The following is a 7,415-nucleotide window of genomic DNA, read 5'->3' on the forward strand; positions in this document are numbered from 1 at the left end:
TGACGCTGATAACCCAGCTATGGATAGTGTTTACATTAATGTGAGTAAAATAAATGTTATGGAGTTTCCCCCACTTGCCGTTGGATATATTCGCAGATACAAAACGGTGCTTAAGTAGGATGACCATGTATGCTGGGTTCATAGAGCCAAATTACTCGCTCGTTCGCGACTGAGGTTCCTTACATAGCTGAAGTTGTGCAATGGGTTTTGTTTATTACCATGCCAGTGTTACTCACTTTGTATTTTGTCCAGGATATATTTGATACACGCATTATGTACAGCTACGCTGTTATCTTTCGCCTCGAGACAACGGCTGCGCCAGGTGTCCGGGCTACTGCAGACACACCCAGTTCACTGTGCACCTGAGAGATGTCGATTCCGCCTCAATCGATTGGTGACGCCATCTTTTCAGTGGCGTAGTTACAGACGATCAGGGTATTGACATTATTCTGGAACAAGCAAGGGATCAATCTAAGTGCGTTAATAAACTAAACCCGTTAGGAATATTACAACTGTGTGCAATACTTCAACGCCAACGATCGAGTGGTTTAGGTAGAAGAGTCGTATGTAGCTGGCGATCGTATTTCAGATACACACGACGTGTACCTATGCATGTGAATGCTCTGCTCAACGGGCCTCTAGCTATGCGCCCACAAAGGTTGCGGCTGCCCAGAAATTCTGTGTGATCTCGATGACACTGCCAGGGCAGCACTCCGACTAGCGGCTCTCGCTGGATTGTCTCATTCTTTTAAGTTCACTGTCGAGACTTGCCTCACTGCTCTAGACTCCTACCGAATCGGTTGTAGCTTGGTTTCCGAGCGCTCGTTGCGAAAAAGGACCTACGTTTAGTTGGTCGGGCATTTGCCTTGAGACATTTGACCGCTTGATTACTGAACTGCCATGTGTTGCTTGCACAGCACTAATCAGAAGAACAGAGTCTTAGAAACGAACTAAAAAGCTTCATGCATACAATGCAGAATCAAATGTTACAAATGCTACAGAAAATAGCCTTGCAATACCAAAACTTCCGCAGTTACGTAAAAAACCAAAACACACAGAGAACCACTAATGACGCCAGAGACAGGCTCTTTAACGAGAGAAGATTCGGACCAGAAAGCCAAAGTAACAACAACAATAATACATCATGGCAGGACAAAACAAACTAGAAATATGGCAGTGGAACTGTAGGCGATACCGGCGAAAGCAGGGACTCCTACAGCAGTACATAAACACTAGAGACAAACCACCAGACATTATTATGTTACAAGAAACTAATACAACACCCACCCTAAATGGATACACGTGCCAGGAGAGCGGACGCACCACAACCCTCATTAGCAACAAGATAGTCGCCATAGCACACAAAGGAATTGAGAACACGAAAATCGAACACATAATAACCGAGATAATACCCAAAAAGAAGCAATAAGCTAAAAGCACATTTATAGTCAATCTATACAGTCCCCCCAGGCATAAAGACGGCGACTTCGGCAAACTCTTTGCACAAGCAAACGTGCTAGCCAAGTCAAACACCCTAATAATTGCGGGGGATTTCAATGCTAAAAGCCCGAGCTGGCGATACCAGAATTTCGAAAAGAAGGGCCAGCAAGTATGCATTGCGACAGAAAACACAGGCTGCGACCTCTTAACGGACGAAAATCAGTCAACGCGCCACGGTAATAGCGTTAGCCCAGACACCTGCCCAGATCTAACATTTGTTAAAGGAGCAAAGCAGGCCGAGTGGGAGAACCTGCTAGAGAACCTAGGCAGCGATCATTATGTACTGAAAACCACAATCGAAGCGGAGAATGTAAAAAGAAAAATCGGCACAGCCCATATCACAGATTGGGACGCCTTCCGTAAGCACAGCGAACAACTAAAAAGGGAAATCACCTCGATAGAGGAATGGAGCCAACAGCTAAAACAGATACAACAACTCTACACACAGGAAATAGATAGAACAGAACAAACACCGGTGGTGGTCCGGTGGCTACACGGGCTATGGGAGGCAAGACCCGGGCTCACAAAACGCTGGAAAAGACAAAAGCTAAACAGGAAACTCAAGAAGAAGATAGCAGAGATCACAAAGAAGGCAGAAGAGTACGCAACACAGCTGGCCAGGCAAGGGTGGCAGCAGTTCTGCAGCTCACTGAACGGCACGCTCAGCACAGCCAAGACGTGGCGCATATTAAACGCCCTCATGAACCCAACCAAAACGAAAATAGAAAGCGGCAAAGCAATCCAGAAACTGGTCCACCAGCACGAAGGCTCCGACGAGGAACTATTGGAGGCAGTGCGTGTGAAATGTTACGGCAAAGACAATCCCAAAGGCTACGACGGGGAGTATCTGGGGACAGAGAACCCCCACATGGACAGACCGATTACAAGAGAAGAAGTTTACGCGGCAATTAGAGCGATAACCAAAAACACAGCCGCGGGCGCCGACAAGATCAGAAACTCCCTAATACGCAACCTCAGCGACGAGGCGATAGATCAGCTCACAGCATACCTCAACACACTGTGGGCAGAGGGCACGATACCGAAGGAATGGAAGCACGCTGTCGTGGTGATGATACCTAAACCCGGCAAAAAGCTTCAGATTGAAAACCTGAGGCCCATCTCCCTCACCTCGTGCCTCGGTAAACTCTACGAAAGGATAGTCACCAGAAGAATCCAACACCACCTGGAGGACAAGGACCTATACCCGCACAGCATGTTTGGCTTCCGGGCGAACCTGTCAACACAGGACGTCCTGCTACAGATAAAAGAAGAAATCATAAACACCTCACCCAGAGCAGGCGAAAACGTTATCATGGCCCTAGATATCAAAGGGGCCTTCGACTACGTTAGCCACGAAGCCATCATGGAAGGACTGAACAACGCCAACTGCGGCAAGAGAATCCACGACTACGTGAGGGCCTTTCTGACCAAACGCACGGCAACGGTGGGATTGGGGGATCTGCGAAGCGACATTTTTACCACCCCACGCAAAGGCACGCCGCAGGGCTCCGTGATCTCACCAATACTCTTCAACATCGCAATGATCGGGCTGGCTCGAAGACTCAGCAAGATTTATGGCATCCAGCATGCAATATATGCTGACAACATCACGTTCTGGGTCGATCGAGGCTCCCTGGGACAGAAGCATGATAAATTGCAGGAAGCGGCCAAGTGCGTGGCAGAATACGTCAGAGAAAGGGGCCTGGCGTGCTGTACCGAAAAATCAGAAATCCTGAGAGTGGGAAGAAACCCCACCAAGGAAGAACTAATAGTAAAGCTAGAGGGGCAAAACATACCTGAAAGGAGCATGATACGCGACCTAGGCATGTGGATTCAAGGAAGCAAGAAATGCAGCCACACAATCAGCTTACTACAAAAACCGACAGAACAAGTAAGCCGAATGATAACGAGGGTGTGTCAAAGAAGAAGAGGAATGAGAGAAGACAAAATCAAGCTGGTCAGAAGCCTAGTGGTCAGCAGAGTCACGTACTCGCTCCCGTACCACAACTTGACCAAGCACGAAAAAGAACAGACGGAAACGCTACTAAGGAAAGCGTATAAGACGGCGCTACATCTGCCCAGAAACACGCCCAAAGATAAACTGTTACAGATGGGCCTGAGCAACACCTTCGATGAACTCGCGGAAGCGCAGCTCGTTGCACAGATGGCCAGGCTCCAGCAGACTGCCACCGGCCGCAAGCTCCTAAAAAGAATAGGGCATAACACAGACGGAATAGAGGATCGGGCTACTAGCATCCCAGACAGCGTTCGCCAGACACTGGAGGTTAGCGCCCTACCGAGAAACATGGACCCGAATCTCCACGCCGCCAGAAGGCAGGCACGAGCAGATTTCGTGGAACGAAACCTAGCCGCACAAGAAAACACCGTATACACAGACGCGGCCGTATACCCATGGGACCGCAACACTAGAATGTTAAGAGTCGCGGCAGCGGTGGTAAACCACACGGGAGAACCAATAAGCTGCGCGACCCTGAGAAACTACACTGTAACGGAGGGGGAGGAAGTCGCCGTAGCTCTAGCGGCGGCTGAAGGTTACCGCAGGAACAAATCTCTGATAATGCCAACGGACTCCAAAGCAACATACAGGAACTACAAACAAGGCAGCGTTAGTATGGAAGCACTGAGAATCCTCCTCAAAACAGAGCCTCCTAACAAAAAGATAAAACATAGGATCTTCTGGATACCGGCACACACCGGTATAGAGGGCAACTCAAGGGTGGACCGCCTAGTTCGCGAACTCACGCACCGAGCAGGGTAGTCGGAAACCCTAGAGGCCCCCTTAACGGTGGAGCCGACGTATGCAGAAATACTTAACCACTACAGAGGCAGGAGACTTAAATACCCCCCACCCCACACATCGCTCACACAACATGAGGCAGTAAGCTGGCGAAGAATGCAAGCAGGTACGTTCTTCAACCTGCACACATTACACAAAATGTTCCCTACCCAGTACAGGGATACAAGTCCGTGGTGCGGAACAACCCCCACGTTATACCACATCACGTGGGAATGCAAGCGTAATTTCGCATTCCATAAAGTAAATAACCCAAGTGCGGAACAATGGGAGGGCCTGCTCACCAGCAGCGAGCTCGCAGCCCAACGGGCAATTGCGCAGCACGCCTGCGAGGCAGCAAGACTCAGCGGTGCCATGGAATAGGGGCGCCGACCTTGTGAAGCGGCCAGGACTCAAAACACCAGCCCACCGCCAATGAGATATAGAGAAATAAAGCTTTTCCATTCTCCCGGAGAGGAGTCGTTTTCTTAAATTGGTCGCGTTCCTCTGTGAACGGATGCCTCCGTCGTAATTGTTCGTGCGTTTCGACATGGCTATGTGTTTCCATCTATTCCCATCCTTCCCCTCTCCGGGCTTCCTGTTATTTTTACTTCTCTTGTTGTGCGTGTGTTGGCATTCCTACAAAACTGTTAATAATAATTTTAAATATAATAAATTAGGTATTCATTATAGTGGTTATGTTCAGCTTCATTGCCTTTCTACTGGGGCACTTAAATGTCACACAAAACACACAACGTAAAAAATACAAATGTGATAGACAAAACAGTTTGAGGGAGATAAACACATTGAGAAAAAAAAACAGGGAGGGGTTCGTAAAAAAGGAGTTAATTATGCAATATGATGGAGTACAAATCTAAAAAGAACGCAGGCAATACTTCTGAATACACCAATACAGCGGGAATACGCAATATTATAAATTGCATTTCAGAAATCTTGATTCGCACGGCGCCTCTCAAACACAAATACATATCCGAATCCGCTGGCATACCATCGCTACTGCCGGGACATTTACAGGGATATATAGATTCTGTGAAGAAAGGGCGGACCTACAACGTATGACTTTAGCTTGTCCTCGGACGCCCACACTGAATAAAATAAACAATACCAGAGAGCAGTGGGTGACCGCCTTGTGCAGCTGTTCGCCGGAAGACCAACTCAAGGCAATCCAGCAGGCCGAAGATGCCGCCAGTGCTGAAGGGCTCGTTGGCCGTCATCTAGGTAGACAGGCCTAGGTCTCAAATCTGCTGCAACAAATAAAGTTTATTTTCCTCCTCGAATAGAGGAATCTGTGGCTTCATAACCATGAGCTTGTTTGTCTGGACCCACGTAAGTTCATGCATTCACTCGCTCTAAAGCGCGCTTTGCAGTAATAATGCCCTTGTGCAAAAACGCAGCTTTAAAGAAGACGAGCACCTAAATGCAGCTGTTCAGGGTTCGTTCTCTTCGAGGGGATGGAAACTTGACTAATAAAAATTATATAGACTGGCCAATAGATATTAGTAATGACTCATTTCTGCCTCTAGTTCAGTGTACTTGATCAAAAAAAAGAGGCCAAAGTGCAATAAAAACGCCTTAGGGATTAAATTTAACATGTTTGTTATTGGTGGAGCAGGGATATCGAAAGTCTAATTCCCAAAATCGGTGTCGATGCGATATGAAGTTATGACCCGATTTTATATTTTCTGGGATCGAAATATGACGCGAGCAATCATCACTCCCATGGTAATTGTCACTCTAGAGTTGTAAGCTTTTGAGTTAGCATGTTTGTCTTGACCTTTAGAAAGAGGGGTGCCAAAGCGTTGAGATTAAAAAGCGGGACCTGGGCAGGAAAGGTGCTCACTTGAAACTAAGTACATTTTCAGTGACAAACCACCGTCAACGATATTACGCATGCGCTGCCGTCGAGGATTGTAAAAAAAATATTTGCAATTTTCTTGCTCCCAACCCCTCCGAGGTTTTTTTTTTTCAAATTATCTCTCTAAGGACATTTGCTAGTGCCGTTGTTACTACCACCCACACAAGCTGTCATAATTGATATAGTGATGTATGCCCCTTTGTTAGTCGATTATTTAAAATAAGTTTGTAAATGTTTTTTTCACAATTCAAGATGGCACCGCATGCGCAATATCGTTCCTGGCGGTTTGTTTTCAAAAATTCACTTAGTTGCAAGTGAGCCACTTCCCTGTCCAGGTCTCCCTTTTTTCAGCAACATTTCTGCGCTCCCTATTGCAAAAATAATTCTCACTGAAGTAGGAAGCAACCAACGTATGGTCCTCTTCAGAGCTTCTGATTTGTGAAACGTTATCCCTTCTGAGACAGCATGTTCTCAATCGGGCGCCCTAAGCACTACGTTCCTGTAGTCTTTTCTACTCGAGCTGTCAGTCATCCGCCAAGGGTTCCAAATGGGGAATGGGTTCCAAAGGGGAAAAGGATGACCAAGGGTCATCCAAAAGGGGAATAAACTTCATACATTCATTACAGCTGGGGGGTTCTTGCGCAGCACTGCGAAATGTGTGGTTGCGAACCTGCGTTAGAGGAATGCGTCATTCTACGTAGTAGCCGTAATCAGCTCACAACAGAAGTCATCGAAGCAAAGGCTTTCATAGGTCTGGACCATGCATGTGTAAGCTTACCTTCATTATCATTATCAAGCCATGATTTGGGGTATCCCATACTACGGCCGCAGGCTATCTGAATATGTTTTCACATGGTTACTATTGGTTTTATTCCTTGGTTTTGTGTAATGTCTTGATGTCACATGTTTCTCTAAGTGTATAAGTAGCCTTCTGTGTCACGAAATAAACGATCAGTTAGAAGTTAGCGCTCACTCTCTTTTCTGTTTCCTTTCATTACCCCTTCCACCTTCCTTTTTCCTCTTTCTAAGCTGCGCTACAAGACAAAAAGTCGGGACATACCAACTCGCCCAAACTGCAACGCTTCTGACTCATCAAGGCATTCGCTTTTGTTTTCTTTTATTTGGTATCCCCGAAACATAACCTGACAATTCAGCAGAAAAATATGTCTTTTTAAATTTCCTTTATAGTACTCAACCTTAACACCTTATAAGATGCCGGCTTCGTATGAAATTTGCGGACGCTCT

The sequence above is a fragment of the Dermacentor albipictus genome, unplaced genomic scaffold, assembly GCF_038994185.2.
Source record: "Dermacentor albipictus isolate Rhodes 1998 colony unplaced genomic scaffold, USDA_Dalb.pri_finalv2 scaffold_15, whole genome shotgun sequence".
Lineage (NCBI taxonomy): Eukaryota > Metazoa > Arthropoda > Arachnida > Ixodida > Ixodidae > Dermacentor > Dermacentor albipictus.